The following is an 8,453-nucleotide window of genomic DNA, read 5'->3' on the forward strand; positions in this document are numbered from 1 at the left end:
TGCTCATGCTTGTTTGCAGAGTAACCAGCAAACTACAACGCTAATAACTGTTTCCCGCTACCTCAGGCTCCTCTCTACAGGGCAGCTCTAGGAACACACCAAATGCATTTTACACTGGACCAAAGCCAAATCTGAAACAATGCTAGGTTTGAAAGTCTCCTGCATAAACTGGCTCTGGTCTGTACCCTTTGTTTTGTGTGGGTGGTGGCTTAATCTAGCTACCATCAAAAGTAATGCTGCTGAGGGAGGCTGGGCTGAGCAGCACCCATACTGCCCTGTGAGCTAAGCTCAGTTCTTGCTGAGCCTGGCTGTGGCTGAGCCACATGACACTCAGGTTCTTTCCTTCAGATAGTACTGAACCACACATTACATCCTTCTAAAGATTTAAAATCATGGGAAACCATTTGGGAACACAGGATTGGGAAGTGACACCTACGCCTACTTCTGACACTCATTAAACCCATCTCACACCAACTACACTGCATCTTGATTTTCTAAATGAGGATAAACTGTAGTCATGTTGCACATGACTATGGAGAGGGCAGGCTGCTCCATCCAGTAAGCTAATCATAGAATCATAATAGTCATAATAATGCCAAATAGTGGCTTTTGGGGAGGATTTTTCCAAATATAGGGAAAGGTATAGAAGTAATTTGGTTTTGTATGGCAATGTAGGACTGCAGAGCAGTTCAAGGGGTCCTGGTGGTGTGCTGCTGGAGACAGAGCTCTGTTACTGAAGACTTCTGGTAATCTGGTTTGAACTAATAGTCGTACCTTGCTGCTTCTTACTCAAACACTTCACAGCAAATTTCTACCATGAAACCCTGCCTTTGGACATGACTTTAGGTGGGAGGAGTGGGGAGTCTCACGTTTTTGTGTCCCAGCAGGGAAGACTGCTACCACTGGTAACATTTTCTTCCCTCTCTATGCCTTTGTATGGAAGCAAGGGAGATTTTATCGTTTGCTTCTGTTACTACTGAACCTAGGCTAAAGCACTTGATTTGCATTTCATATGCTATTTTTACAATGTATGAATAATATTTGTGTTGAGCTGTTAAATATTGACAGTAGTCCACCCTGTTTATCAAATACTGACAGCCAACCAAGCAAAGGAGTAAAAATTATTTGGAAATTTGAATCTTCTTGAAGCCTTTAAATATCTTTCTAGAAGTTGGATGCTTTCCCAGTTCACACAGCTACTCTAATAGCTAGGAATAGTTTTTGTGCCAAGAACTCAATAAAAGAAATATAGAGCAGAATAAAGGCACTTCTGAGAGAGCTGAATTCTTTTGACAGATCTTGACAGGAGAAAATGAAAAAAAAAATGTCTGAAAACAACATCAATGAGAAGTCAGCCTGAATCAAAGCCCTGAATGTGAAAATTTGGGGGATTTGGGACAGAGATGGTGGCACTGAACAATAGTTCTGAACATCTTAATATCCAGCTCCTTCCTGACTGTGCCTTCGTTCAGCAATGCTCTCTCCAAGACCTCAGCTCTGCTTTTGGGTGGAGTGCTCACTTGGTACACTATCAGTGCAAACAACACTGAACTTGTTTGAACACCGTGTGAACTCCTGCTGAGAATGACTGCCTGAAAATCATGGATCTGTGACAGTTAGTACTGTTCTTTGAGAGCACCATTTTCCATGAGAACAGTAATTCCCTAAGATTCAGCTACCATCAGCAAGAATAAATTCTTACTGAGTACTGCAAAAATAACAATACTTACAAAAATCATCTTCCCTAATTATAACTGACCAGAAGATGCCAAGTACATTATCGTAGTGAAAAAAATCTCAGTGAAGAAAGTGCTCTTATCTTTAAGTGGTATCCATACATTTCCACACTTCAGTTTGCTGATGGTGTACATCCTCTTTTAAAAAACATAGTTTTCTTTAGGCTATCAAAAAGGAGAAAACTTCCACAGACTTAGGCTATAAATCTATATAGATTAAAAAATGCTAGAAATAAGGTACCATTTGCTTCTTAGAAGTCAAGGTAGGTGAATAATGCAGAAAACTTGGATCCTAGTCTTGCTTTGCCACTTATTTACTGTGTAAGTGTATTTAGACTCAGCCTCCAGAATGCAGTTAATCCCAGTTGTGATGGGAATATGTCAAAGGAAAGAGATTTCTAACAATTGCAAAGATACTCACCCAGACAAATCTGAGGATCTCTTAAAAAAACCCAGGCCAACAGAATGCAAACATTCTGTCAGCTTTTTTCCATAGATCTCTCTTCATATAAACTAGATCATTAATTACAGTACTCGCACGCAGCCACAGACATCAAGAAGCCAGATCTATTGTATTTCCATGTATAAACCCAGAAATTTAACGTGCAGCTCCACAATACTTGAAAGATAAGATCTGTTTCATAGCAAATAGACTAATGCAAAAAAGACCAAAACCTGTCCTTGCCTGTTTCAAACAATGAGATAATTTTAGTTCCAGACAAGCTATTTCCTAACATTATCTAAAGTATAGCTCATAAAAGTTTATGGACTCAACCTCCAAAGAGAGTAAGAAAACAATGGATCTAAGTACCTTCACCAATGATAATCCCAGTCCAGTGCCACAAGGGCACTGATTATAGTGAAGGTAGCTTATTTTACCCAAATCTATTGGTAGTTTATTCATCCTTTTTAATTTAAACTCACAGCAAAGAAGCAGGATTGGTCACGTACAGATTAAATGCCTTGCCACACAGAATTTACAGATGGAATAACCAGTTAATATATGGGATGGTGCTCATATGACAAGTCTTTTCACAATAGCTACTCACCTGGGTAAGACCTGGCATATGCTTTCAGCACAGGATATTATGGTGTGAATAACAGGAGACAAGGAATATTAGCTATGGAGACAAGAGTGCTGAGTTTGGGAATCTGTATTTAGATTTCATAACATGTCTATTTTAAATTTAGAAAGCGGATAGCATGGGAGATGCCTCTCGACACCTTCCCAGTGGTGCATTTTAGCATTTCCATTTTTACAAGAAGTCAGTTCTGTATTTGCTTACAGCACATGCAGGCCTACTGATGTAGAAAGAAATCCCAAATCCAGTGAAGAGTACATGCCAACAGGTTGGTAAGAAGCTACTTTCTTGGTAACAGTATGCACCAATTTAGATCTTTGCAATATTCTGTCTGAAGATATAGAGTCAAACCTTCAGGTCTCCACTCTGCAGCTGCTTCAGCAGCACTGATCTCACAGAATCATGGAACAGTTGATGTTGGAAGGGACCTCTGGAGATCATCTAGTCCACAGACCTCTTGCTCAGGGAAAAGTCAGCCAGAGCACATTGCTCAGTGCCACGTCTAGTCAGGTTTTGCCTGTTACTAAGGATAGAGACTCCACAACCCCTTTGAGTAGCATGTTCCAGTGTTTGATTAACACTCATGGGAGAACAATGTTTCTTCTCAAGTTTAAATAGAATTTCCTGTATTTTTACTTGATCCTCCTTTAGTCTTCCTTGCTCCAGGCTGGTCTCAAGCAGCTGGAATTTCTGAGGATGTATCTTGCCAGCAAAGACCGAGGGTGAAGAAAGGATTGAGTATCTTAGCCTTTGCCATACCAAGTCCCCTGCCCCACTCATCCAGTGGGCCCACATTTTCTTTCATCTTCCTCACCGATACACACGTAAAATGCCCTTCTTGTACATCTTCATGTCCCTTGTGGGATTTTGGCTTTCCTAACCACCCCCTCATGCTTGGACATTGTCTCTGTAATCTCCTGGGTGACCCGACACAGCTTCCACCTCTTGCATGCATCTTTTTCATGCCCAAGCTCTGTCAGCAGCTCTTTGTTTATTGGTGCAGGCCTTCTGCTACTTTTGGTTTATTTCCTGCCCATGTGCAGCAGGCCATGCTCAAGTTCAGAGGAGGTCATCCTTGAAAAAATCAGTATCACTTGTGACCCCTTTACTCTCCAGGATGATATTCCACAGGAGCCTCAAACAGGCCAAAGTCTGCTCTGCTGAACCCCAAGGTTGTGATCTATTTGTCTTGTTTTCTTTCAGAGCCCCACCTCCAGAATTATGTTCCTGGAAAGAAGGAAATAAAAAAAATCCACAACCTGGATGTCTCATGTGGAACCTCTGAAATCAAACATAACGCTCTCCTGATGGCAGCACAGAGAAAACCCAGATACTGTTAAAGATTGTTGCTTAGATACCAATTCTCTCTTTTTCCCCCACAAGAGCAGAAGTGAGTATCAAGTTAGAAGAAATTGGGGAACCCTCCCCTTTCACACTCTCCTTTTCAGATCAGCTTTTCTATTTTCATTCGATGGGGCAGTGTGACTGGAGCTGGCTCTTCAGCATGCTTCTCCATGTTCTTCAGAGAATACTCTGTACCTTTGAGACAGCAATTCAGCATAAATGACCTCCAAGCCTGTTTTGCTTCACTCGCTGTTTTCAAAACTACACATCTGTTGTTCATCAGGAGATAAGAAGAAAAACTGTAGGTTGATACTGACGTGGCGCACCCACTCCTCTCTCTAAGGAAGCCACACTCTCCCTCCAGCATGTTGACTGTACAGCACAGCTTGGCGTTGTCAGCAAACTTGCTGAGGGCGCACTTGATCCCACTAACAAAGGTGTCAAACAGCACTGGTCCCAGTACCAACCCCTGAGGAATGCCACTCATCACTGCTCTCCACCTAGACATCAAGCTGGTGACTGCAACTCTGAGTATGATCAGCCAGCCAGTTCCTTATACACTAAGCAGTTTTGGCTCATTTTCTTTCATCAGTGTAACATAAAGATTACAGGGCAACACATTCTGTAGAATTGGTTCACAAGGAGAACTGCAGCATTACAGAAGTAGATATAGCAGTGACAAGCAAAAGCAAAAAGCAGATGGCTCTGGACCTGGATTCCAAAACCAAAGAAGTGGTTTACAAACTACCATGAAAGTTTCAGCTTATTGATGCACTTCTTCCCAAAAAATTCTTTTAGGAAGGAAACCATTCCAAATAAATTACAGACTTATTTTTAAACCAAGGGATAAATTCTTACAGTTAAAGGTACAACCAGTTCCAACAACAAAAGAATAATTATCCAGTAACAAATAAATAAATCATGTTTTACTGTGCAACAAAGAATTTGAATTTATAGAGGATGTAAACAAGCAAATTCTTCTTCCAATGCAAACTGCTTAGAAGTATTAAAGAATGGTAGAAATTTTGGTATCACTGAATGACGATCCCACAGCATGTAAGAACATGTCTGCTCTCCTCAAGTCATAAAATAACCGCTGGCTCCTTAATGTGTGCACTACCAGTTCAGATCTGTTCTCTGCCCTCAGGCCTTCTGAAAGACATGCGATAAAACAAACCTGCTATTAAAACTTAGTGAGGAAAAGGAAGATACAGGTCAGACTGGTCTAAGTATTATTTGGTGAAGGAAAGACCCTCCTAACTATTTAGACTTCAGAGCTCTAGTTATTTTTCAATTGGAATCCATAAATGTTTATTCAGTCTTCCTATGATGTCCTTTGATCTCGTACATTTTTATTTTGAAAGCACAGATAACATTCCTGTATCCATATTAGACAAATAAGTTGAGGAGACAACACAGTAGTTTGAACTTCTGTTTGGATTTTCTCTCAGTATTCATAAACACCAAGGCAGTCCTTCACTGGTTGCCAATGCAAAGAAAGTCAAGCTTATATGAAATACCCATGCTGATTTGGTGTATTTAACATAAAGCAGATCCATACAAATAAGAATCCCAGTCAGTTTGGGGGGGGGGGGGGGAGGGGGGGTGAGTGGGTGTGGGTTCATTATTTTAATGTTTCTAAAGGCACTTACTGTTGTATGACTATCAAAGCTTACAATACTGAATGGATTTTTTAAAATCATACAAATTGAAGAGAAGTATGTCTAAATAAGCAAGGCAGAGGTTGTCTTCGGGTGGGAAATTCCTTAATGTTGTGAAAGAAATATTCATCAGAAAATTCAGCACAAAACCAGGCTTTAAACAAACATCAAGCAAGCAGCAGAGAAAATCATCTCCAGGTCAGGGGGCAACAAGCAAAGCATGGTCAGGAAGGTGGTGGAACAGTGAATGTCAGTGGGTCCCTACTCTCCGCAGCCTAAAAGCCCATCTCAGTTATTTCACAACCAAGTGGAGCTGGCACAGCAAGAGCAGAGAGTGACAGTGACACCATGGGGCACTGAGGAGCACAGACTGAGGCACTGAACCATGTTTCAGTTATGGTCCCGAGAACCATCCCACATGCTGCCCACTGACTAGATCACTGGCATCCTGCAACTACCCCTGCAAATGCTCCTTGTTGCCCATGCGACCTGGTTTGCTTTAGCATGAAAGAAGGAAGAGCCTTTATTGAACAGGCACTTGATATCATAGGGCTCATGCTAAGCATCTAGGCTCTTCCTATGTTATGGTGTAGTTAACGCACTGCAGGAGGAAGAACAACATTGTTTTAAAAGCTCAGCTTCAAAAACAAAACCAGTCATGTTATTACAAACATGCAACAAAGAGAGGAGTGTATTCATGCCCTCATATCACATCTGTGCCCTGGAGGCAATGTTCTGAGAGAAGTCTGTGAAACTTGTACTTGCAGCTATCTCAGACAGCTCCACCTATAACCGTATCAGCTCTGTCTCTCCCTCTTTGCCTGACACCATGCCAGAATTGTGGATGTGATCCCCTGATGTTCCTCCTGATGATATTAAATCCTGATGGCTGTGTTTAACTGGCAAGCACTTACAAATACACCATACAGGAAAACAAGGTAAACATGAAAATGGACTCAGGAGTTGGATTTGCATCTATTGTGCTCATCTTTGTGTACTGCAGATAAGCACAGTGATCTAAACACACTGACAAGCTTTCAGAGAAGAACTGTGCTTCTGCTCAGGCCTGAGGGAGCTCAAATCCAACCCCATGTACCATCAGTTTGGTACATCAACTTCCGCACTGCAGATGCTGCTGGGACTTCAGCCCCTGGACTGAGCTGACTAAATGTCAGACATGATGCTGTACATGTTATACAGGGCTGGAGCACCTTTGCTATGGAGGCAAGCTGATAGAGCTGGATTTGTTCAGCCTGAAGAAGAGAAGGCTCCTTAAGGGGAGATGTTTGAGCAGCTCCAGTGCTTAAAGGGTTCCTACAAGAAATTTGGAGAGGGGCTTTGGACAAGGGCCTGCAGGGACAGGACAAGGGGGAATGGCTTTAACCTGACAGAGGGGAGATTGAGATGAGCTCTTAGGCAGAAGTTCTTCCCTGTGAGGGTGCTGAGGCACTGGCACAGGGTGCCCAGAGAAGCTGTGGCTGCCCCACCCCTGGCAGTGTTCAAGGCCAGGCTGGACAGGGCTTGGAGCAGCCTGGCCTAGTGGAAGGTGTCCCTGCCCATTACAGGGGGTGGGAAGTGGATGAGCTTTAAGGTCCCTTCCAATGCAAACCATTCTATGACTCTAAAACTGAGCTGCATGCTACTACGGTTGCTGCATTACCTCCATCAGTTGCAGTAGTGCTGGATGCATTAGTTGTAGTCTATCTGTCCTATCCCTCCAGCGACAGCGTTTCTAGACTGCAAAGATCCAAACCCATAAGTGGCACTGCCAGTCCTGCTGTTCCTTATTCCAGGGTCCATTCCCAATCTCACCCCTTTGAGGAACAGGAAGGAACAGTTGCAGAGCTCAGCCAGACATCCCTTATCAAGAGAGCATGAGAGGCAGCAACTGCAAGGCTGGTCTATCAATTGGCTGAACCCAGCCAATTGGTCAAACCCAGCATCAATTGGCCAAACCCAGCAGGTGGATTTCAAACTGAACTACCCACAACCACCCTTTTATGCATTGCACACATTTCACTAGACTGCAAGATACACCAGCTAAATGGCTAAATACATATTTGCATACACAATTTTCTTGCCATATGCTTTTTGCTGCTTTTGAAGCTTGCCTGTCTTACAAGCACATATTAAGCTGAGCTACGGGCCCCTAGTTTTCAGTAGCCATCAACACTAACATGACAGAGCATTGCACAGCATTTTGTAGAGTACAATAGGGATCTGCAGTGGCTTACAGTTCCCCCATTGATTGTCACAAAGCTTTTAGCATTCACCTATGCCAAGGTCTGCTGTAGCCACTCTTACAGAATTGTGCAAAGGTACAAGAGACACCAGAAAAACCTCATTTGTAAGAACACAGCAATTCCTGCTTCACTACTGCTGATGGCTCTGAGCAGGAACTGGTATCACTGGTGTCTAGAGATGTGTACTCATGAACTTCAGTATCAGATCTGCACTGACTTCAACAGGAAACTTCACCATCCTCCTGTAGCAGAGTACATATTTGAGTGAATCATGGCAGTACTGAAAGAGATAACTTTTGTTATCAGGAAGCCACCTATCTTGGTTAGCTGCTCAGAGACCATGACAACTGCCTGCCAGTAACCGCAGGTCAACAGTTCTACCTGTGG

This window comes from Pezoporus flaviventris, unplaced genomic scaffold (genome assembly GCF_033815535.1).
Source record: "Pezoporus flaviventris isolate CSIRO_AGI_PZ_B2104156 unplaced genomic scaffold, CSIRO_AGI_Pfla_v1 ptg000078l, whole genome shotgun sequence".
Taxonomy (NCBI): Eukaryota; Metazoa; Chordata; class Aves; order Psittaciformes; family Psittacidae; genus Pezoporus; species Pezoporus flaviventris.